The 24,345-nt window shown below is 40.6% G+C and overlaps 1 long non-coding RNA gene across 1 annotated transcript in view; it reads right to left on the minus strand.

Annotated features, from left to right (window-relative positions):
- Positions 1–15,065: 15,065 nt before the first annotated feature.
- Positions 15,066–24,345, minus strand: part of LOC132649438 (uncharacterized) — a 72,027-nt gene continuing 62,747 nt past the window's right edge. Inside the window, exons 2-3 of the long non-coding RNA XR_009587883.1 lie at positions 17,371–17,426; positions 15,066–15,108 (exon numbers count right to left, since the gene is read on the minus strand). This is a non-coding gene — a long non-coding RNA (uncharacterized LOC132649438). The remainder of the gene's footprint in view (positions 15,109–17,370; positions 17,427–24,345) is intronic.

Here is a 24,345-nt window from a genome sequence, read left to right on the forward strand (position 1 = left end):
GCTAACAAGATGAAATTTAGCAGAGGTAGATATCAAATTTTCCCCTATTCAGTCCTGGCCAGGAAAACTATGCCAATGCCAAGAGGTCTCACTAGCCTGGAGGATTAGGCTGTCTATAGTGTAAGCTGTTTGTGGGCAAAAGCCCAAGATGCTTACTTCTTAGTTCAAAAGTCATCTCCCCAACATAGATTTTGAAAGCCTTGGATTAACAGCAGTCTTTGGGGGTAAAGACACTGAATTCAATATTAACCAGCATTACTATAACCATGTTTAAGTATTCATTAAGTACTTGGGCTTTATTATTCAATATATATTAAAGATAATCTTAATTTTTCCCCAGATTGAAAGCATACAGTTGAGCTTTGGAGTGCAATGTTAAAGACCGCACCTTAGATGTTAACTATAGTTTGATGATATAGTGAGGAAATATAACAAAATTCTATGTAGAACATGCTGAAGAGAATGATCATGAGAGATATTTTAGAATAGAAAGATAGCTTACTCAATAGAATATATTCTTAACAAGTATGAAGACTCACATTCAATCTCTAGGATCCTGGTAAAAATGCCAGGCAAGGTGGAAAGCACTTGTAATCCTAAGAAGACAAAGAGAGGTTCCTGGGGACTTGATGCCTAGCAAATCCAACCTAATTGGGAAGGCTCAGGCCAGTGAGAGACCCTGTCTCAAAGGTGGAAAGTTTGCCTGTTGGAGATGATACAAAAGGTTGGACTCTGCCCTGCATACCTATGTGCACACATGAATGGGAATCTGCACAGACGCGTTACTCCCACACATGACCTTGAATGTGAAAGCACATACATACACAACAATTTAGTAGGGTTTTTGTTGGAGAAAAATAAAACTCACACACATAAACATATGTATATATGTACACACACACATATAATGCACAGTTACTTCTTAGGTATACTGGGTTACCTCTGAGCAAACTCCCTAAATTTGAGTTCATGATCCATTTTCAGCCAAGTGACTTTGAGAAAGTCACTCAATCCTTCCTGCCTCATCTCTCTCACGTACAAAGTGTGAAAAGTAAAAATATCTCCCTGTAGGCTTGCTGTTGCAATTCTGTTTAGTGAAAACAAATGATGCCCATTTTACCCAGCTGCTGTGAAGATCAATCAAGGCAACACATACTTGTAGAGCATTTAAGAGTCACACACACAAAGGTGAATAAACATTCCCCAGGGAAATGGATAAATATTCCTCAGTGTCATCATTATAAAAAAGCACATTGTGGTGCTTAGAAATACCTGCAGATAGAGCACTTTGTAATGCAGCAGATGGCATCCCACATCCAAATGGCTATTCATTGGTCAAGGATGCTATAGAGGAAAATTTATGTCCGTGCAAATAGTACTTGTTATGTCTAGTTAAAATATGTTTTCTGACTAAGCAGGTCGAGGTCAGAGAATGCTTCAGTATGTCCCTAACATACACCCAGGTAAAGGCAAGACCTTTTTTTCAGGTCCATCACTCTAAGTGACCAGACTAGGCAGAAGTACTGCACTGAGTATCATGAAGGGCCTTGCAATCTCTGCCATTCTACAGCATCAAGACTGTAATGTTATAAATCTGTGAGTGATAATAATGCTGAAGTACATTATAACTGAGTTATCTAGAGCAAATGACCAAACCCCTTAACTTCTTGTGGTAAGTTACACAGAGCTCTATACCTACAACTCAGGGAACATCATGGAAGAGAGGGTGGAATGATTTTTAAGACCCTGATGACCAGGACATCTGCTGCAGTATACTGCCTTCTTTATATGGCAGGGAAACGGCACCCATAAAACTTCAACAATATGGTCACTTAAACAAGCCGACAAATTAGCAATACAAACTGACTTGCCAGCACAGATGGAGAAAATCTCTCAAGGGCCCACACCTCCATAGAGAGCTAGAGACAACTAGTGACTGGGGGGGGGGGGGGGTAGTCTTCTCTAGGGATTAAACTCTCCCTATAGGCTACCCAATGCCAAGTGGTCAGTCCTAAATGCATATACACATGATCAACACTAAGTTGGATTCACAGGTTGTATATATATACATCACTATATTCACATATATAATATAACATATATAATGTTACATATATATGTAACAATAATGATTTTAAGAGAGGTCATGAATTTGAGAGGGAGTTGGGGGATATGGGGGGAATTGGGGAGGAAGATGTTAGGGTGAAAGCAAGTAAATACAATACTCATGCATCAAATTCTCAAAAGAAAGGAAAGAAGGAAGGCAGAGGAAGGGAGAGGGAGGGAGGGAGAGAAAGGGAGGGAGGGGTGAATATACTTTACAGCGAAATCCAGAATCTTCAGATGAAAACTGAACTACTTCCACAGATTCAGCAGCAGGTTCCTCTCCTAATAGGTGAAACATCTGTTCTGATGCTGGGTACAGATTTATCTTTATCAAATACTGATTGGTCTCTGGCTCCTGCCAGCTGCTGCATCCTGGTGTGACCAGAACAAAGCAGGGCAGCTGTGAGGTGTCAAGAAGCCTCAGGAGGAAGGCGGAGAGAAAGCCAAGGAGAGCCAAGGAAGCACAAATGAGAGACGTGCTGGTCCCTGTCAAGAACAAGAGAAAAGTCAACTGTTTTCGGAGCTGGAGGAAACCAAATTGCAAACTAGGAAGATTCTCAGAGATCGCTCAGTCCATTCTCCTCTTTAAGTGTTAAAAGAAAGCTGTTTGAGAGGCTAGAGCTGTGGAAAAATTGGGTGCAGGTAGTATCGGTCCTGCAAACCAGGTTGTTTAGCTCTTGTTCCAGGGGTCTCCACCTAGACTGTGCCAAACCTATGTCTCCTCCATGGTCTCCCGTCCTGTAATGCTCCTCAGTGTGTTCACAGCAGGGGAATTTTAATCCAGCAACATGGCTGCTCTGGCAAGGGATCACATTCAAAGACCTAGGTCAGTGTGTTCAAGCTGAAATGCAGACACACCCGTGGTAAACACCTTTAATCCCTCTGGCTGGAATACATAGACACCTTTAGTACACACCATTAATCCCAAAAAATGATGGCTAATTGAGGGGCAGACAAGGTGATGAATCAGAAAAAGATTTGACAGAATGAGTCAGAGATAGGATACACCTAAGTCTCATGCAAGGAGTCTTTTCAGGAGAAGAGAAGCCAGTGAAAATCAGCACAGTAGAATAAGGGAGAGATAGCACAGTTCAGTGAGTGTGGTAGAGATGAGCAGAGGACAGTACAGTGTAGTACAATGCATGCGGTTCCATTGTTTGTGGTGCAGGCCGTTTGGTGCAGTTCATTTCGTGGAGTTCAGAGGCAGGTTTCCCAAGCAGAGCAATTCATTCAGAAGCTGAGAGAAGACCGATTGAATCAGACGGCTTGGAGAGGAGTTTTGAGCCGGACTAGCTGAGTTGAACCAGCCACCCGGAAAAGAACTAGAAAAGGTGAACTTATTCAGCAGTAAGTATCAGAGGCTGAAAACAGTCAAGGCCTAGATGAGCAGACAGAGGCTAGAAGCCGAAGCCTTCAAGGTTTGTTTTCACAGAAGACTAGATTGAAAGGAAACAAGACACTTTCAAGCCTAGGCCTAGGGATATTTACATAGAAATGTTTGGGGCTCATCCCAAGCCAAGTGTCAGTAAAGCTTGGGTACAGCTCTCATCTCACCTCCTCATCAAAGCAAATAAAAATGACATTTACAGTCCACCATGTCTCTTCCTGCTTCAGCTACTTCTTGGGAAAGAAGGATTGAGGGAGACTCCAGTGACACAATTAGAGAGCAACAACTATTGTTTGTTGTTAAATTTGTCAGGGAAGGGCTGTTCCAAAAGATCTGACAATTCCACATCATTCACTTGCTCTCCACTGCTGTCTTGTGAACACATAAAAGAGCAACTGTGACACCATCATATATGGCTGACTTCCCTTGTGTTGAATATAGGGTCATGACATGCCTCTTGAATGACCTAGAAACCTCAAAGGAGAAGCTAGAAAGCTAGATGGGACTGGTTTATACCTGCTTCCTCCTGTAGCCCATTTCCTCCAAATCCTTTCTTTTCTGTAGGCTGAGAACCTGGATATTCTTGGAAGGAAACTAAGTCATTAACACATATAAACGTGTCATGACCAAAACGTCCTAGGAGATTGGGAGGCTGTTGGGTGAGCTGTGCCTACCTGCTTAACTGCCAAACTGTACTCCTGCATGGCTTTCTAAAATTCCCTGAGAATCTGTGAATAGATTTTTTTTTTCTACTTGTAAACTTTTGCAACCTCTGCACCACTTAGAGTAAAATCCCATCTTTCCATGTGACCTAAACATCTGGTCATGCAGCTCCAATTCTCTCTTTGTAAATTTATTAGGCCACACACACACACAGAAAGAGAGAGAGGGAGAGAGAGAGAGAGCAAAATTATTACTTTAAAAAGAGAAAGTGCATTATTTTTGATATAAATAACTTCACAGCAACAGATATATTATACATATTTAAAAAAAGGCCCCCAGCTAATGATGTTCTTGGGAGCCTTCCAGAATCAAGCATTTAGTTGCTGCTGAGGCACAGCACTAATGGTCTAGTCTCCTGAATGAAGCCTAAACTAAGAATCCAGAGGCTGCTGGTGCATAGAAAGGTGACATATGGTTCACTACAGTTAGTTGATTGGGTAATTTTTCAAAATCTGCAGAAGTAAAAGGTTGCCACTCATTTATCAACCTGCCCAGTCTATGCTAACACATGGTTCGGTTCGAAGTCAACTACAAGCCACAAGGACAGTCTGCAGGCTATTGACATTGTCACGTTGATTATCACCTACAAAGGGAAGAACACATCTCTCTCCTGTAACGTATGCAGACGCATTGCTCTGTGTAATGTATGCAGGCACATTTCTCCAACATTACTTTAGTCTGAAAGGTGTACACAAGTTTAGACCTGTGTGCCAAAGAAACAGAAGAGTCAATGGTTTACCCTACAAGTTTAAAAGTGTTTGGCATTAGAAACAGATCATGTGGACTCTACAAAGCCAAACTAGTAAATCCTGTTGCCAGCTTGTCAACCCATCTTTGGCTTCAACATTACAGCAGCAGGCAATGGTAGAGCCAATGTCATTGGCTCCCTTCAACGTTACAACTCTTCACAGAGAGGGATGGTCCCCTGCAGTATAGGTAAAGAAGTATGAATTTCAGAACCACAGCTGCTCTTAATAGGCAGGTGTCTTGGTTTCATTTCCTGTTGCTATGATAAAATACCCTGTCAAAAGCAACTTAAAATGAGAATATGTTTATTTGACTCACAATTCCAAGTTATAGCCGATCACTGCAGAGAAATCAAAGCAGGAGCCTGAAAGCATCTAATCCCATCCACATTCAAGAGGAGAGAGAAAAATAAATATATGCCTGCATATTGCTCAGCTCACTATCTTTACTCTTATAAAGTCCAGGACTCAAACCCAGACAATGGTACCACCTATAGGGAACTGGGTAATGTGCAAAGGTCAATGTGCAAAGAATAAAGGACTGGAGGAATCAGCTCTAAAATGGGGCATCTGCATCTCACCTGTCCCCATAAGGCTCAAAAAGCCTTATGGATGAGAGGGTTAAAGATTGTGAAAGCCAGAGATAGGAGATGGCTGCAGAGAAACAGTATTTTCCAGAGATGGTAGGGCGATCACCCACATGAACTCAGAACAGCTTTGAGAGCATACACAACGTTTGTACAAGATCAAGCTGTACAAAATTCCAGCCTGGGATTTTGTAGTATCATTTTTGGTTGAGAAGCTATTGGCAATTGGTAAATGCAGGGAGAAAGAGAGTCAGTTTATTTCAAGGATATGGCCCCTAAGAGGTCGCTGAGTCTCTAGGAGATATGCTTACTCTCTTGCACGTACAGCCAGAGCTAACTGGATTTAGTGTTTTAAAAATAAGATGAATGAGAATACACATCTAGAGGAGAAAGTGATAAAGGGGAAAAGAGAGGATTGGAAGAAAGGGAATCTGGGGTAGGTTTGATCAAAACACATTATGCCATGTATGAAATGTCCAAACAAAATGTATATTTTGCTATGCAAAAATTCATTTCTAATGCTAAATCATCACTTTTGTACTGTTTTGTTTTTGTTTTTTGTTTTTTGTTTTTGTTTTTTGCTTAGTTTATTGTGTCTGGTTTACAATAAGCATCTGTTTTTTGAAAACATAAAAAAGGACAGGTGCCTACCACAGAGGACCTTTGAAAGACTCTACCCAGCAAGGTATCAAAGCACTCATAGCCAACTTTGGGCAGAGTGCAGGGAATCTTAGGAAAGAAGGGGGAGATAGAAAGGCCTGGAGAGGACAGGAGCTCCACAAGGAAAGCAGCAGAACCAAAATATCTGGGGACAGGGGGCTTTTCTGAGACTGATACTCCAAACAAGGAGCATGCATGGAGATAACCTAGAACCCCTGCACAGATGTAGCCCATGGCAGCTCAGTATCCAAGTGGTTTCCTTAGTAAGGGGAACAGGGACTGTTTCTGATATGAACTCAGTGGTTGGCTCTTTGATCACTTCCTCCTGATGAGGGAACAACCTTACCAGTCCACAGAGGAAGACAATGCAGCCAGTCCTGATAAGACCTGATAGACTAGGGTCAGAGGGAAGGGGAGGAGGACCTCCCCTATCAATGGACTTGGGGAGGGGCATGGGAGAAGATGAGGGAGGGAGGGTGGGATTGGGAGGGAATGAGAGAGGGGTTTAACAGCTGGGATAAAAAGTGAATAAACTGTAACTTACAAAAAAATATACAAATTAAAAAAAATCTCCCATAGACATGTCTACAGCCCAAGCTGATAAAATCTTTTATTGATACTCTTTCCTCAAGTGATTCTGGATTGTGTCAAGTTGACAACTAAAGCCAACCATCACAGTATGCATTCCTTTCTGGGTATTTTTATAGATATCTTCGGTACCTGTTTAATCCTTATTGCTCCCAGGACCTGCCACCTACAGAATGACAGTACAGGGAAGACCATATAGAAATGACCTGCAAGTTTTGCTTATAGTTGCAAAGTTGGAACCAAGAGCCCTCTTATCCATATTTGCACGCAATTTTCTGAATTCACTTTAATGGATATGACATTTCATTAATTCTGATTCATTGTGTACTCAAGCCAACATGCATGCAGTTTAGACCCATTTGCTGACAGAAAATGGAAGCTGAAAAATTTTAAGTCAGAGTAATAACTGAAGGTGTGTAATTACTCATTACCCAATCAGCTAGCAGGTTCAAGGGGGCAAGAATGGTTTGGAGATAAATTGCAACTTTTGTGAGTAAGTCTGACAGCCTGGGTTACTACGTGTGTTTCTTTTGATTAATGACACAAGGAAGAGAGGCTTAGAAAAGTTCTCAGTGATTATGCTACTCCTAGGCTGACCCTTCAAATGTTTCTACGAGTTACCAAGGAAAACATAAATTATGTGAGCAAAGTGTGAATTCTGTAAAAACACACAAAATGTTACATCCTCAACTCCTGTGCTCTAATTAAAAAGAAACTCAAAATGATAGACCCTAGGATAACACCAGGATGGGTGATTCCTTTCTGTGACAGATTTCAGCTTTCTCAGAAAATGCACTTACTAAAATGAAAAAAAAAATATAGCAAACACAGTTGGAAATATTTATCATTGGTTAACGTAATAGTCTGTCTTAGCAAAAGTACTTCATGAGTTATGACATTTCCAGTATCTTTCTAATCACTATTTCATACTGGTACAAATATAGTCAAAACAGTAATTCCAAATATATATAGATATGATTTTCAGAGGTAGAACAGCTATGTTCTTTGGCTTTCAGTCATGAAATGGATCCAAGAAAATCTCTTTTCAGGTGTCTGCCCTCCACACAAGCCTACTCAGATGCCAGTAAGAGGTAATAGTAAAATAATAGCAAGGCAACCACAAAACAAAAATTCTTTAAAAATAACTCTACAGAGTAGAACCTGACAGTGTCCAGTGAACTGACACATAAGGGGACTAAGATGCAGGGAGTCTTTTGGTCATCGGGTGATTTGGAAAGCATGTCAGCATGGTGACCACGAGAGAATTTTGTTCATAATAATTAGATGGGGCTCCACTGGAGGAAGAGGAGGAGGAAGACAAAAGGTCTGGATGTGATGACCATGACATTAGTGCATAGACCAGAGGTGACAACTCAGGTTACTGACACTCTACATGATTCTTCAGAAATGTTGGTGCCAGCCACATGCTGAGAATGATCGAAGGGAGCCCAAACCTGAAGACCTACCATGTATTCTTGATGAAAGCCTGAATTAGTGGGATGGCAGAGACAAGAGGGAGGTAGAGAAAGAAGCCATGCAATGGAGAATTGTCCTGATCTATGGATTAAGTAAATATGTGAGGTGAAAAGGGGAGATAATGGAAATAAGACTGGATATATTTATCATTCTAACCAGGAAGTCACTGACCTATAAAGAATAAAAATATCCAGAAGAGGAAGTTATAACACAGATGAGGGTCAAAAGTGGCCACCAAGTTGTAGTTCTGGATGATAGACAGACAATAATCAGTGTGGCAGGCATCACATGCACTCTCCTTGACACCGTTTCTGACACAAATCCCCCATCAACTGTGCAGGTAGATGGTCTTTGCTTTGCCCTTCTTTCCTACGCAGCCCTCATTCTAAACATGGGACTAGCATCAAGTAAGGATGGCAGCATCTATCCCCGGAGAACGCAAAGAGTCAGTCCCGTTAATATTCTACAGAATAAATCCGGCAGATATTATGGTGGGCAGAGGTGGCCTTGGAAGTCACAGAAGTTGGTTTGTAATGAATATAATCATGGAATTTGAGAGCTAGAAGACCCTTTGAGAAAACTCTGTAGGCTGTTTTTTTTTTTTTAATTGAGGACATATTTTAAAATTGAAATGTTATATGGACATGCGAATACATTTTTTTCTGTTTGGAGTTAGAGCTGAAGGGATCTGTTGGAACACAGGAGACAGCTACAAAATACTACACTGCTAACACAGATCCTTTATTTCTTACACACTGAAGCCTATACCTGGGAGCCAGAGAAACATAACTATGTTGGGACTGGAACACTGGGCTGAAGAATCCCATACAGGATGGCCAGACTTCTCCAGGAAAACAGGAGGGGCTTCAGTTCTACTCGTTCTACTCAGCATTACACCATTCTGGGGTGATATACTATAGAATATGTTTGAAAGTCTCCTTGAAATCCAATAAAAACTATACGGAGTACCCTTCACATAAGAGTATCCTTCACACACAGAGTTTCACACACACACAAAGGGAGAGATAGAGAGAAAGGGAAGGGGAGGGGATGAGAGAGACACAGAGAAAGACAGAGAGACAGGAGAGGAGAAGAAAAATGAAGAGAGGAGAGGAGAGAAGAGAAGAGAGGAAAGGAGAGGAGAGGAGAGGAAAAGAGAGGACAGAAGGGGAGGGGAGGGGAGGGGAGGGGAGGGGAGGGGAGGGGAGGGGAGGGGAGGGGAGGGGAGGGGAGGGGAGGGGAGGGGAGGGGAGGGGAGGGGAGGGGAGGGGAGGGGAGGGGAGGGGAGGGGAGGGGAGGGGAGGCAGGAAATCATCTTTGGAGAAGGGAGTTGCAAGCAATGGAAAGGACCCTTGACCTTCTGCTGCTACTGCTCTTCCAGTGCCGCAAAAGATGAGTCCAGCATATACAAGAGCTGCTGGCTACTTTGACCAGATTCAGCATCCCTCCTCTCATCTCCTTATCTATACCAAGTCTTTCTCAGCAATAAGCCTTCACATAGCCCTTGCTTGTTTCTCAGCAGATTCCTCCCCTGCATGGTACCTACTCCAAATTTTATGCCCAAAACTATTACGCAGAGACTCTCACTGCAGCCCTGGCTTTGGGGAAAGGTTGCCTGGGGCCTTCTCCTACTTTGAGAAGGAAAGGAAGATTCTAATTTGCTATGATGGGACATGAGCAATAAAATGTTCATTAACTTTAATTGTAAACACTTTAAGTCCCAATCATTGTAATGAAAGGATAAATTGAAAAATCAAGAGTTAAGTACCCTTTTAAAATTTCATATCTTCTATCTTCACCTGGCCTCTTAAACCAGACAAAGTCAGCTTCAATGTATAAAATGTTATCTACCCCTCAATGATCTCACCCAGCCTTCTTGACCTAATTCAGGCAGCTTCTCCATCCTTATTCATTGCAAGGTGTCCCCCACCCATGGCACCAAAGTTTCTCTCATGTCTTAATAAAGGCACTTTATTTATATTATAATATGCTTTATTTTTTCCAACTATACTTTCCTACCAATGGCCCGGCAATAGGGATTTAAGCTTAGCAATCTCTCCATGATGGCTGTTAATGAACTGAATTATTTAAGTAAAAGTCCTGACAATTCCATGAGGCTCCAGGATACATAAGTGTATTTAGTTTATATCTCAAACTGGATTGTCTAAGTACTGAAGAGCCTTGGTGATATTTCAACCATTTTGCTGTGTGCTCAACACTTCCAATAGTCGACCTAAATGCTAGCTTGATATGTACAGACAGCCTATGGGTAGCTGGACTAGGTCACCCATTTTCCACGTTCAGTTCTCTGTCTCCATCTAGGATGCTATTATAGTTCTTTATATACTAGGATTTGGGAAATGTCATGGACAAAATCTTCTCAGGAATGAAATGACTTGAAATAAAGGCTTAAATCTATGTTTCTAACCCAAAAGCATGCACACAAATCATCAAAAAATCATTCCGATCACTTTTCTATGGGCGAAGTTAAGTAGGAATGTACCCAGGAGCCAGGGTCTTAGCCTGCCAGGCAAATCAAATGGCACAAGGCACATAATTCCTGCTTTATTCTCACTGTGATTAGAATGGTAATTGAAAACTACCTCTCCATAGACTGCAATGTCTTCATTTGTGCAAATGATAACTATGACTCTTTTCTGCCCTGAAACTACTAAGATTAATTATCTACACTTCCTAAACTGAACGATTTCCTCCCCCCCCCCCAAAACTAGCTTATTTCTGTGCTTTTATATATGTTTCTATAACAGTAGATGCCGACATTGGCAGAATAAAAATTCTTCTATTTAAGAATCACATTTTAAAACAGGTGATGGCTTCTAAGTATATTAACAAGAGTATGCTGAGCCACAGTTCCACCTATCCCCTTTATTACATGTGGCTGGACAGAATAAGCCCAAAGAGAGATACTGAGTGAATTCTGGAGGGAGATGCCAGAAAAGAATTGCCATTTGTAGTATGCACATATGGTTGCTGGTGTACTGATTTGTCTCTGGAATGTAAAACAGAATCAAGAACACATGTGTATGTTTTCACATCCACAATAAAGGTCTCAGCTACAGAAGGATGTCTTCTTCATCAAAGGCAGAGGCCGTAGGAAGAGGCCCAGGTTTCATCACATCATTGTGAAGGTGCAGCTTAAGCTTGCAGGCTTTCAGCTGTGTGCATGCAAGTCCAGCCTGGTTGCAACCTTCCCTTCCTATCTGTCTGCCTGTAGACTTCACATTTCAGCCTCAGATGTGGTGACAGTCTCTGAGAACTGCTTACCCAGCCACATAATTATTCCCATATTAAATCCATACATTGGTAACTGTGGAAGATGGAGAAGAAGCAGGGAGCAATCCTGTTTCTGATGGTTCTATTTCTCCTCACAAGTGTCAAATGGACATTAACACATAATGCAGAATTCTAGGTTTGTGAGGGCCCCATCAATCTTTCTTTGCTTACAAATCATGCTAGATTTCTTTTTTTATTAATTTTTTACTTTTTTACACTAATTACATTCCAGCTATAGCCCCCTTTCTCATTCTCTCCCAATCCTACCCTCCCTCCCTCATTTCCTCCCATGCCCCTTTCCAAGTCTACTGATAGAGGAGGTCTTCCTCCCCTTCCCTCTGACCCTAGTTTATCAGGTCTCATAAGGACTGGCTTCAGTGTCCTCCTCTGTGGCCTGGTAAGGCTGCTCCTCCCTCAGGGCATGGGGGCCGGTGGTGGTCAAACAGCCAGCCACTGAGTTCATATCAGAGACAGTCCCTGTTCCCTTTACTAGGGGAACCAGTTGGATACTGAGTTGCCATGGGCAACATCTGAGCAGGGTTTCTAGGTTATCTCCATGAATGGACCTTGGTTGGAGTATCAATCTCAGAAAAGACTCCTGTGCTCAGATATTTTGATTCTGTTGCTCTCTTTGTAGAGCTCCTGTCCTCTCCAGGTCTTACTATCTCCCCCTTCTTTCCTAAGATTCCCTGCACTCTGCCCAAAGTTTGGTTATGAGTCTGAGCATCTGCTTTGAAAGATTGCTGGGTAGAGTCTAGATTTATTTTTTTTATTTTTTTTATCATACATAACATTGTCAAGCCTTTATTTTTTTTTCAATGCAGTTTATTCAGGAACCTTGAACAATCCTCGGACCCCGGGGAAAGCCAGCCCACAGCTTAAATAGCCTCTGGGTAGCCAACCCAGGCGTGCCACGGGGGCAATGCAGATAGGTCCACATACATGGAAGCAAGCCAGATCCTCGGCCTTAGCCAAATGTGGAGTTGTTCCTGACAGAGAGCACTCACCTTCGGGAAGGTGGAAGGCGGAAACCAGCTCCATCTTGACTGACAAATCTGACATGAGAACATCAAGTGAGCAAAAGAAAACAAAAATTTAAATTCTTCCTTCTTGATTAATATTTTAAAATTATTTTTCTTAGGCACTTGGGAGTTGGTTATGAATTTGAGTAGCAACTCTGTAATTGTTTTATTGTACATTCATGATCCATGTCTCCTAAATTCTGATGCTCTGTATCTCTGTATCTCTCTGTTTCTGTCTGTCTCTCTCCCTCTTTCTAACACACTCACACATACACACACATGCACACAGACATACACATACACACATGGAGTCAAACCAGATAGCCTACATCTAGGCCAGTCAAGAATGCTCAATGCTTGCACTTCCTAAATTTCCCAAATGTTTCAATACTTAGCCTGAGTCATTATTTCTTGCCCAATAGAGCTAACAAGATTGAACATATATAGTGTGTGTGTGAATGTATGTGTAAATATTTATGTATAATATACATATATATGTATACACATGCATCTGTATGCAAAGCTCCAAGGGTAGTATCCAGCATAGATGACACTTCCCTGACTTCTTTCCCCATCTTGAAAGCTCACCTATTGTTCCATTTCCTACCTGGAGACATTCCCAACAAAGCCACCCTGAAATGACTTCCTTCTCTATTCTACTGTAGCAAGCATGTTAACACCTTTGTGTTGTCTTCTCCAGGCACCCCACCAGCTAGATTTCATGTTTTTAGACAGGGAGCCAAGTATCATGCCTCCAAATTAATGAAAAAGACTTGCATTTGCCTCACGCTTCGCCTCTCATTGTGCTCCGCACCTACATTTCCTTAGTGGATTCCCACAGTGAGCACAGTCAACACTTGTGAGTACAATGAATGGCCACAGTCTGTAATCAAGCGACACTTTCAAAAGCATTAATCTTACTCTATTGCTGCTAGTCAGGAGCAATCTGAGTGGTCAGAAAAAAAAGAAAAAAAAAAAAGGTAGCGCTACCAACAGATGGAATGGTTATTATGTAAGAAATGCTGGTGATTTGGCCAACAACTAACGTGCACCACAAGTTACCGCTCATTCAGATTTTAAAGAAAAATAAATAATAGAAGGATTGAGTGGTGACTGCTTGTTGTGAGAGTGCTACAAAACCAGCACATGACCTGGGTCTGCTATCGGAAAGATCTGAGAAGCTACAGAGCAGAGTGTAAGCTCGCTGTCTTCAATATAAATGCCGTCTGCACAATAAGGACCGATTGCCAACTGCAGAAACTGTCAACAACTTTCAAGTCAAAGTAATATTGCCTTTGAAACACAGGAATGGGCAGATGGGTCTTTGTCATTGCATGCATGTAATGAAAGTCTCGAACAGTTTTTTTTTTTTAAACACAAATACATCTATGGAGAGGAAGATAGTTTTAAAATGTCATAAATGAGGCAAATTTAATTTGGGTTTTAATATACTAAATTATACATTCTATTCTAAACAAGTTTATAAATTGAACAAGTGTTTTTAAAGATAATTTGGGTCTTCAAAATCACAAATTAATCAAGATGAATCTCAAAAAAATAGCACATAGATGCTCAGATTATTATTACATTTTTAATTTACAGAAAAGGCCAGAATAGCATCTAGCTTTACAGACTCCTTTGCTTAAGACCTCAGGTCTTGGCAGAGTCTCCAGTACTCTTATTGGAAACTAGGACTCCAAGGCAAATTACCCTGACCTGAGGTGTGTAAGAAGGAATGAGTAGAAATACATTTCTAAAGCCACTTAGATGTGTTCATATCAAAGGCCATGGAAAATGGATTAACCTTGCATTTGAAAGAATTGTTTGTCAGAAATCAAAGGCTATATTTAAGAAAGAAACACAGAGTAGGAATGAATGGACAAGGAGTTTAGCCAAAGGAGATATGTAGAGCACAAATCTTGTTTAGCAGCCTATGGATGATAATAAAAGGAATTTGGTGATATCCCCATGTTTTATTTGACAATAAGTCCTTTGGCTCTAAAGACAACTTGATTAGAAATAGAAAATAGGCGGAAGTTGCAGGAGTAGACACAACACTAACAAGCAAATTCATCATGAAAACTATAATGGAATACAAGTGGAGGATTACTCCAATTTCTCTTAGAGATGAATGTGTTTTGAAATTTCTGGTCTCAGAACAAGAATGTGAAGTTTCTATTTGGGGGGGGGGATGTCTGTGACATTTTTAGCCTTATAGACAACTCTATGGAAAATGATTGGTCAAATGTTACATAGTGTCGTAAAAGGACTTGGACTAAAAATAGAAACTAGCCAGCTGCTCATTTAAAGTGCCCGAGGCATTCACCCTTGGAATTTGTTACTATCACATTAGAAACACGAGACTCCAGCACTATATCATAACAGAGTCTCAGTTTCACTTATTTTAGGTATAAAATACCCCCAACAACAGCAAAATAAAGAGAAAGTGGGTTTGTTCCAAGTTATAGTCCATCCTTACTTGAAGTCAAAGCAGGAACTCCAGCAGTGAGGCACATCCACTGTGAAAAATAATAGGAAGAAAATGAACATGTAAGTGCTTGGTATTCAGCCCACTTTCTTTGCTTCTACAGTCCAAGACTCAAGCCCAGGGAATGATGTATCACAATCTGTGGTCTTCCCCTGCAATTAAGGCAGTAAAGACAATCCCCTTCAGATATGCTGCTAGGCCAACCTGATGGAGACAACCTGATGGAAAAGGTTCTTTTCCCAAGTGATCCTACATTGTGTCAAGTTGATAATCAAAACTAGTTAATGGACAGAGAAAAAGAGCTGAAGAGTTTCAGCTGCCCAGAAACCTCCACAAATAAAAAGATCGATTTCCTATTCCCTTCCCCAGCTGGTATAACACAGCTTCATGATTTTACTATGAATATCAATATTAATATATGTAAAATAAAGATCCATTCATGCTATAGAGGATAAAATCTTTTATATAAAGTGATTTGTGTATGGATTTTCCTACTTAATATGCAGGATTGGTTTCTGCTCCCTGAGAAGGCTAGACCTCTTGCCAAGCCTAAAATACAAAAGGCAGATCTGAGTTCCCTCACAGAGAAAAATCTGTGTTGGGAAGATTATTTTTAATTCTCCTGAGTCTTAACTTTCTCTTTTACAAACACCCTTCATCACAGGCCATTGTCTGCCTAGGAAGTGCATTGTCTGTCATGGCAGACAGAGAACAAGGCCCATTCAGATATAGAAAACAATGTATATTCAAACTTCCATTGAATATAATCAAGAGGGCTTGTTTCACATCACAGCGTAATGATGCTGAAGCAACCAGGAGATCTCTGCAACATCATCTTAGGCCTACTCAAAATGCATGAGGTCTTGAAAATGCTTATTAGATAACCCAGTTTGACCTCTCAGCTTCTTCAGTGAGTTCTCCACTATAACTTGATGGAACAGTTGCTTTTGAATGAGCCCAGGATACCCATTAGGAATACAATGTTGTATGCTAGTGACAGGCTTGGCTGCTCAAATCTGTGTATCTCAAAGTATGTCAGGAACATTAGAGAGAAAGTGGGATGAAGTGAGGTTTAAATATAATATAGTTATTAATGGGCTTCATGCCTGTGAATAACAAGGTTGTCTGTCTGTAAAGTCCTTTTCTCAAATGATCCAAAGTTATCTAAGACCCTAAAAAGTCTACTCTAAAATGGTTCTCTCAATATTTCCACTAAATTCAGAGCCAGATCTCATCAGTGCAAGGAAATGCTGACCAAGCCATGTTCAAAAGAAAGAAAACATCCTGGCAAAAACAGAGCTTAGAAAGGTTTGGTGAACATGGCTCAAAAGGGCAGGTGCAATCTTGTTGAGATATGGGTTGTCTTTTGCTTCAATGTAAAATGTAAGGATAGACAATATATTAAAAACAAGGATACTTACCCCATCAAATAATTTCAGAGTAATATTATTCTGAACCAAAGGGATCAAAAGTCAATAGCATGTCCTTAAGTGACAGAGTTTGTAAAGTTGTATCCTATTAGTGTTAGTGGAGAACAAAATTAGGAATGTGTGTTTGTCAGGGTCCACCCTAGCAACAGATGAAGTGTTCAAGCTGAGTAACAAAAGCAGCAACTAATAAAGAACAGGGGCTGGTGATGGCTCAGTGAAGAGAGGTGATTGCTGCCAAGCCTGATGACCTGAGTTTGATCTCTGGGAACCATATTGTAGGATGAGAAAATCAAATCCTGCAGGTTATCCTCTGACCACCACAGTACCCTGTTGCACTTCCCATAAATACATAAATAAATAATATATTTTTAAATGAAAGTGTTCTGCAAGAGAATAGGCAGAATGTAGGGATGTAAAGAAGGTACACTTGACAGTGCAGTACCATGAGGCTGAAAATTTCTAGTCCCAAATTAGAGAGAGACTAGGTGGAGCTGTAGAGATGGCTCTAGGGTTAAGGGTACTGGCTGCTCTTCCAGAAGTTCTGACTTCAATTCCCTGCACCCACATGGTGGCTCACAACCATCCATAGTGAGATCTGGAGCCCTCTTCTGGCATGCAAGTGTGCATGCAGACAGAGCATTGTATACATAATAAATAAATAAATAAATAAATAAATAAATAAATAAATCTATTGAGAGAGAGAGAGAGAGACACTAGGGAATGGGGTTCACATTCTATACCCAGAAAAAGAAAAGCTGTGGACAAAGCTGTGAGTGGGGGCCAAGATCATTTTATTCAAGATCACCTAATCCAAAGTTACTCCAGAAGATTAAAGGCAAATGATATCTAAAACACACACTCACCTTCCTCTTGCAGAATTCCCCAGAAACACGCAAAAAGTGTGAGGAAGAGATTGCACCTGTAAGGACACAGGAAATGGTAAATGTACACATTATGGAAAGGCCACCTGTAAAACCCCCATATTATTATCATCATCGCCGTGATAATTCCAGTAATGAGGTGTGATAGCTAATCTCTGTTGTCAATCTGATGAGATCTATACTAATGCCTCTTGTCATGGCTATGGGGTATTATCTTAGTTTGATTAATTTAGGTGAGAAAATACACCCTTTATGGGTGACATCACTCATTTCTTGGACTGGACTCTGTGAAAGGAAAGTGGGTGGAGCATAGAGAACACGGAATTGTTCTCTTCTTCCTGATTGCAGATGCAATACAGAGCTGTTTCAAATTTCTACTCCTTGTCTTCTCCATCATAGTGGACTGTATCTTAATTTGGGTTACTATTGCTATGATGAAGCACCATAACCAAAAACAGACTTGGTGAGTTTATTTGGATTGTGCTTCCACATCCATCGTCCAACACTGAAGGAAATCAGGGCAGGAACTTAGACAGGGCAAGAACATGGAGACAGGATCTGATGCAGAGGCTGTGGAATGGTATTGTTTGCTGGCTTGCTCCCCATGGCTCATTCTGATTTAGAAAATGTTCTACAGCAGTGGCTCTCAATCTTCCTAATGCTGTGACCCTTTTATACAGTTCTCCATGTTGTGGTGACTCCCAACCATAACATTACTTTCTTGCTAGTTCACAACTGTAATTTTGCTACTGTTTTGCATTGTAATATAAATATCTGATATTCAGGATATCTGATATGGGACCCCCAAAGGCTCATAACCCACAGGTTGAGAAAAAGTATTCTACCAGCTTGCCTACAGCTAAATTTTATGGAGGCATTTTCTCAACTGGTGTTCCCTCCTCTCAGGTGACACCAGCTGTGTCGAACTGACATAAAATTAGCACAGACTTAGCATCTTAAATCATGAGCCAAAATAAATCTTTCATCTCTTAGGATGTTTTTATCAGACTGTTTTATATCACAGCAACAAGAAAAGCCACTAAGATACACGGATAACCCAAGCTAATGTACTGTACACATATTAACTCAATTTTACATGCTCATATGGCTGAGTTCTCACCTTCTCCCTAGCAGATTGATTTCACTGAAGTAGGTCGGAGCCTTCAGTACATGGAACCATATATTTATCAAACAGAAGAAATGCAGCTGCATACCAGGAGTGAACATTTTACAGAGAGAAATGCCTGCAGGATATCAGGCTGCAGTAAACATAGTCCATAATACAAGCTCTACTGTGCAGCACAGCTCTTCAAACCTCCAAGTAACCATTGCCTCTGTGGATAATATATTTTCTCACTTAGGCACAAGAACAATCTAACCAAGACCATTGTTTTCAAGTTCACAACTCTAAGCAATACGTTCCGGGCCACAGAGTTCCCAGAGGTCAATGAAAGACTGGCTGGTCCTATCGTGTGAAAATGCCACCCATGGGACGTAATGATGAGTAGAAAACAAGCCCACTGCATTGATGGGAAGTCAATCTTGGAATTTCCTTGCAGTACTATAGAAATTTAATCATGATGGCATATAATAAAGACATAAATAAAGCCCCAGCCTCCTCTAAAGCCTGGGACAGAACTAGGAAATCTCTAGAAAGGTGATATTGACAGGTGATGCTCACCTTCAGAACCCAACAAAGGTCTTTTAGGTAGACCAGCTGACTATACTTAGGCATCTGCAGTGAAACCATTTTAGTGATATATGATGGTATTTGAAGGGAGCTGATAAAGAGCTATGTGAACTAACATGACCAGTATTCTTATGACTATCTTCGCAAATGTTTTTGGGCTCTAAATTGTTCAGGAATGGTACCTACTTGATGATTAGTGATATGAAAAATTCCTCCTGCCTACAACAGAACCTGGGGAAACAGCTCAGAGAGGTGCCATTTATATTGTTCCCCAAATCCCAGGGCCATTTTTGGTCCTGTGTTCATGAATTTAATAGCCTGCATATTCAATGAGCTGCAGCAGATCATAAACTTGCTTTCAAATGAGAAAGATCATAATTGTTCTCCAAAGCAAATATTCAATTCTGAAATTAGACTTGCTTGACAATTTAGATGGATTTTTTCATTGCCCCATGCTTTCAGTTTCCATGAAAAGCCTTCTCATTCAGCCTCCAGAGACTCCCAGCTTTTGCCATATTGCCCCCAAAATTATTAACATTTTAATCTTGCTTTAATTAACTTTCGCTCCAATGGGATAACACTGACAGGATCTGAGATTGCAAACCAGAAGCTGAAAATCTGGCACACTTGATTAGTGGCTCAAAAGAATTGTGGAGACCAGGGGAGAGCTCCAGGCAAAGAGAACCACAGAGAGAGAAGGTATGAGAAAACTTCTGCCCCAGTCACCCTCTGACCCACTCAAGCACTATCTCTCATCTTTACAAATCAAAATGAGGCAAAATACCTGAGCAGAAAGTCATGTGATTTTCATTTGTCAAGATAGGGCAGCCAGGCATCACAAAGCTTTGGGGAGCTGAGGAAAGTAACATAGCTCCTCCAAACATATCAGTAATTAGAATATGTTTTGATTTAAATAGGAAAAGGGGGACTAGAGTCAGGGGGTCAAGGGGAGATAAATAAGGACAAAGTATTATGACATATACAGCTGATAGCTAGGATGAAATGTAACAGTAAAATCCACTACTTGTAAATGCCGACTAAGCACTAAATAAGTACACTAATACATACATACATACACACAATCACACAAGCACACATGTACACACACATACATACAGACATGTATAAATAAGAAAGACTGAAAACTCTTTCTACTACATAGGTTTCAGGGCATATGTGTGTCTTCTTGAGCGCTTTTTTTTTTTTTTTTTTTTTTTTTTCTCCTTGGAATCTTACTGTCAACGTGCCACATGGCTCCTTACTTGATTTTCTCCTTGTTTCCTCCCTTTATATTTACAGCCCCCTTGATAGTCTCATTAGGCTTCTGGCTTCAAGTACCATTTTAACATCGATAACTCTTAAACCTACACTTTCAATGTAGACATTTCTCCTATAACATTACCTTCACACCACCCCCAAAATGTTGCTTTGATTTCCTTCAAAGTGGTCTTCAAATGTCATTTCCTTGTAGAAGTTTACACCGAGTGTCAACTTAAAAATTACATTCCTCCTGCTGTACTCACATATCAGAACTAAGACAAGCACATTGGGGTGGCAAATCTCAATGGCCAACTTGGCAAATCTCAATGGGCAACTTGATGAGAATTGAGTCACCTTCAGCCATGCCTGTGGGGGATTCTCTTGGGTCAGGTCATTTGAGTTGGAATGCTTGCTCACTGTGGGAGACAGATCTCCTCAGGACAAGATTCTGGACTGTATAAAATGGAGAAAGTGAACTGAGCAAAGGAATTCATGGCTCTCTTCTTCCTGGCTATGGCTTCAACCTGAACAATGTCTTCAAACTCCTGCTACCTTGACTTCCTTGTCATGTGAACTCTACCCCAAACGATGAGCCGAATAAACCCTCCTTTGTGTTGCTTTCACCATGATATTATATTACACCAACCGGAGAAATAACTAAGACAGACATTTAATTTTTTCATTGGAGGTCCCATAGGTACCAAACTTACACAGTCACAGACATCTTTAAAACAACAAATGAGTTCAGTTTTACTTCTACACAAGAGCAATTAATTCTCTAAAAATAAAATTTTAAAAATCATCTCATTTACAATAGCACCTGACTATATTACCAGGGTGACTACTACAACCAAGGTGGAGCATAGCAAATGTTGATGAGACTGTGAAACAAAACTGGAGAGTAATATGTGGACCATTACACATTAAAAGTTATGATATGGATGGACCTTGAAAACCGTATTAAATGAGAAAAGCCAACTACAGCAGGTCATACGTTATGTTGTTTCATTAATAACAATATCCAGAGTAAGCAACACTATAGTTTGTGGTTTCTCAGAGTTTAGAGACTTGGGCATGGTTACTGACGACTCAGTGTTATAGGATCTTAGAGAAGATGAAATCATAACATGTTCTGGATAGCAATAATCAACCATCTGTTTAAATGAGTACATTTTATTACATATATTTATCAATAAGATTTTATTTTTAGAATTTAAGTTGTACCAGTGAAAGAGTTGAATTTCAATACCTTATAACACTTACTTCATTAACTGATATATACTGCATTTCTTATATCACATGCTAACAGATTGTATAAATCATTTGTGAATTGTTTAAAATACTGGCTTTTGCAGTCATTTTAACTAGAAAATAAGCTAGGCAAGAATGGGGAATCTTTGTATGTCTTTGTCACTTTGGTACAATTAGTGCTTGGAGCACAAGATGGGGCTAAGAAAGATTCCTAATATGTTAGCTTTCTTCAAGACTTCAATCTTAACTCAGGAGAAAACAACAGTGATCATGTTCCCCCATGACAAGAAGTTGAAAATTTCAGGCTATAAAAACTTAAAGATCTTAAAGATTTTGTTCGTTGAGTGTCTTCTAACTGGTGGTGGTAGGTTTAAATAGTTCAGGGCACCATGACTTCTACCCCGTGAATAGACGAGTATGCGGATATTTAACCAGCCTTATTATGTATCATATGCTAATTGCTGGATCTATTAGTGCATTTTTCAGCACTGTGACAAGGCACCTAAAAGAAACAACCTAGGTAAGGAAAGACTTATTTTGGCTCACTGTTTCAGGAATGCCACTTCATCGTGGCAGGGGAGGGAAAGCAGCTTTCATGACTTTCTCTAGGGAGCTAGGACATTGGAATATACCTTGCTCACATCATCATGAAATGCAAAGCAAAGAACAGGACAAAAATCAGGTCTGGACTAGAATCCACAAAGGCCACTCCTAGTTTGCCAGCTAGATCCCATGTCCCAAAGTCTTACAACCTCCAAAAGCAACATCAACCTCTGGAGTTCATACACTCACACTCATGTGCCTTTGGGGAACCCACAGTCCTAGGAATGTAGAGACAGCCTCAAAGGTTATTGCCAGTGGGCATTCCATCTTAAACCATAGGCCAGGCATCTTTCCTCTGCTTCAAAAAATCCTCACTTTATTTATCTTCTTGGTTTATTCTATTCACCTTTCAGGCTCCCCCTCCCCGCCCCATGTCCACAAAGCTTTCCATGCTGCTCAAGTCCACACTGCCAGCCTCTTATCTGACACCAAGCAATATGCATATGACATGTAAAACCTGAAATCAATATGTGTGTGCACATGTATATGCATGACTCCCTCCTCCAAAAGGATCATGCAACTAGCAGGAATTGCTATGCAGTGGGCCCCTAACTGAAATAGATGGTTAAAAGGCGGTTGACAATGGTGATTTGTATGTTTTGTGTTCAGACAATATAAGAAATCAGTCCTTTGACAGCAAAAGAAAAAGAAGAGAAAAATCTTCATGGTCTGCATAAAAGTGTAACTATTACAGGTGGCCCAATTCCCAGTTACTTTGTTCCTGACACCAGAGACCCGTTTTTCAATCAAACTCACAGCAGCTGAGGAGCTGGAAGGCTGGGCTGGCATCTGGGTCAGAGGTTCCCCATTAGTGCTGGCAGATTTTTCATAATCAAGACACTTCTGAAGGGCTGAACCCTATTCGGTGGCAAAGGTTAACGATTCAGTGTGCAGGGACTGCCGTGCAAGGCAGGGCATCAGACAGCTCAGAGAGAGCCGCCACCAGTGGACCTGTTCTTGCTGCTCCAGTTACATTCTTGAGTCTCTTGGACGCTTGCCTTCTTGCCAAGGAGTCACTCAGCAGAGAAGACTCATTAAGCAGGCTGCATTAATCCTGTTTTTCTAACCCTGGTTCATGTTGATGCATTTGACAGTCAACATTTTTTGAGCAGTCCCTCTGTACACTATTGAAGTTGATGATGCGCAAGCAAGAGAGTTGCAGAGTGAAGGGGTCACCTGCTGAGTTCAGGGTAGACTGGCAATTGGGAGAGTTTTGCATAACAATTATATCTTGCTTTCGGTGGCAAAATATTAGCAATATAGAAAAGACTGCTTACTTCACCTCCACATCATTCCCAGTAGTGTGGGCTGCTGCAGACCACAATTATTGGGCAAAATAAACTACAATTGTTTTTGATTAAAATTTGCTGGCATTCCTTAAGAAAACTGTTGTTTCCAAGCTGGAGGGAATTGTTTCATAAAACAAACCTCTCTATAATTCATAAGATTTTTATAGCCTACTGATGTTTTTCCCTTTCCAAGAACACTTCTGAGGGCATTAAATGAGCTGTTTGGTGACCCCACTGTTCTTTCAAATTCAACCTATTCTGAAGAGAACCATCGCATTTCATTCTTTGTCTTCTTTATCCCTCACACCCTTCCCTAGTATCTGTTAATAGCATCTCTCTCTCTTTACTTTTAGACATTACTTTATTAAGCTCTACTTAATCATTGATTGTGTTCAAAGTCAACTTAATTCCTCCATTTCTGCATCAGCATAGCCAGATATATGAACTTCTGCTATTTGCCTGAAGCTAGTGATATAGAAGTTTGCAAATTTAAATATAATTAGGGACATGAGTGATAAATATGATTTTCTTCAGAACACATACATTTTTTATTTACATTTTCAACTTGATCATATCTGGATGTAGTAGGTGTTGGGTAATGGTAGCATTAAATATATTCAATAGTTTACAGATTTAGTAACACAATGGTAAATTTAGTTTTCTTACTTAGACCATAGTATACAGAAAAGGGAAAAATGGAGTATAAAATCCAAGAGGCAGCAGTGGGACACAAAGTAACTGTTTCATGACAGGAAGAGGATGCAGCCAGCCCTGACGAGACCTGATAGGCTAGGGTCAGAGAGAACGGGAGGAGGTCCTCCCCTATCAGTGGACTAGGGAAGAAGAGGGAGGGTGGGTGGGACT

This window comes from Meriones unguiculatus, chromosome 1, assembly GCF_030254825.1.
Source record: "Meriones unguiculatus strain TT.TT164.6M chromosome 1, Bangor_MerUng_6.1, whole genome shotgun sequence".
NCBI classification, from domain to species: Eukaryota; Metazoa; Chordata; class Mammalia; order Rodentia; family Muridae; genus Meriones; species Meriones unguiculatus.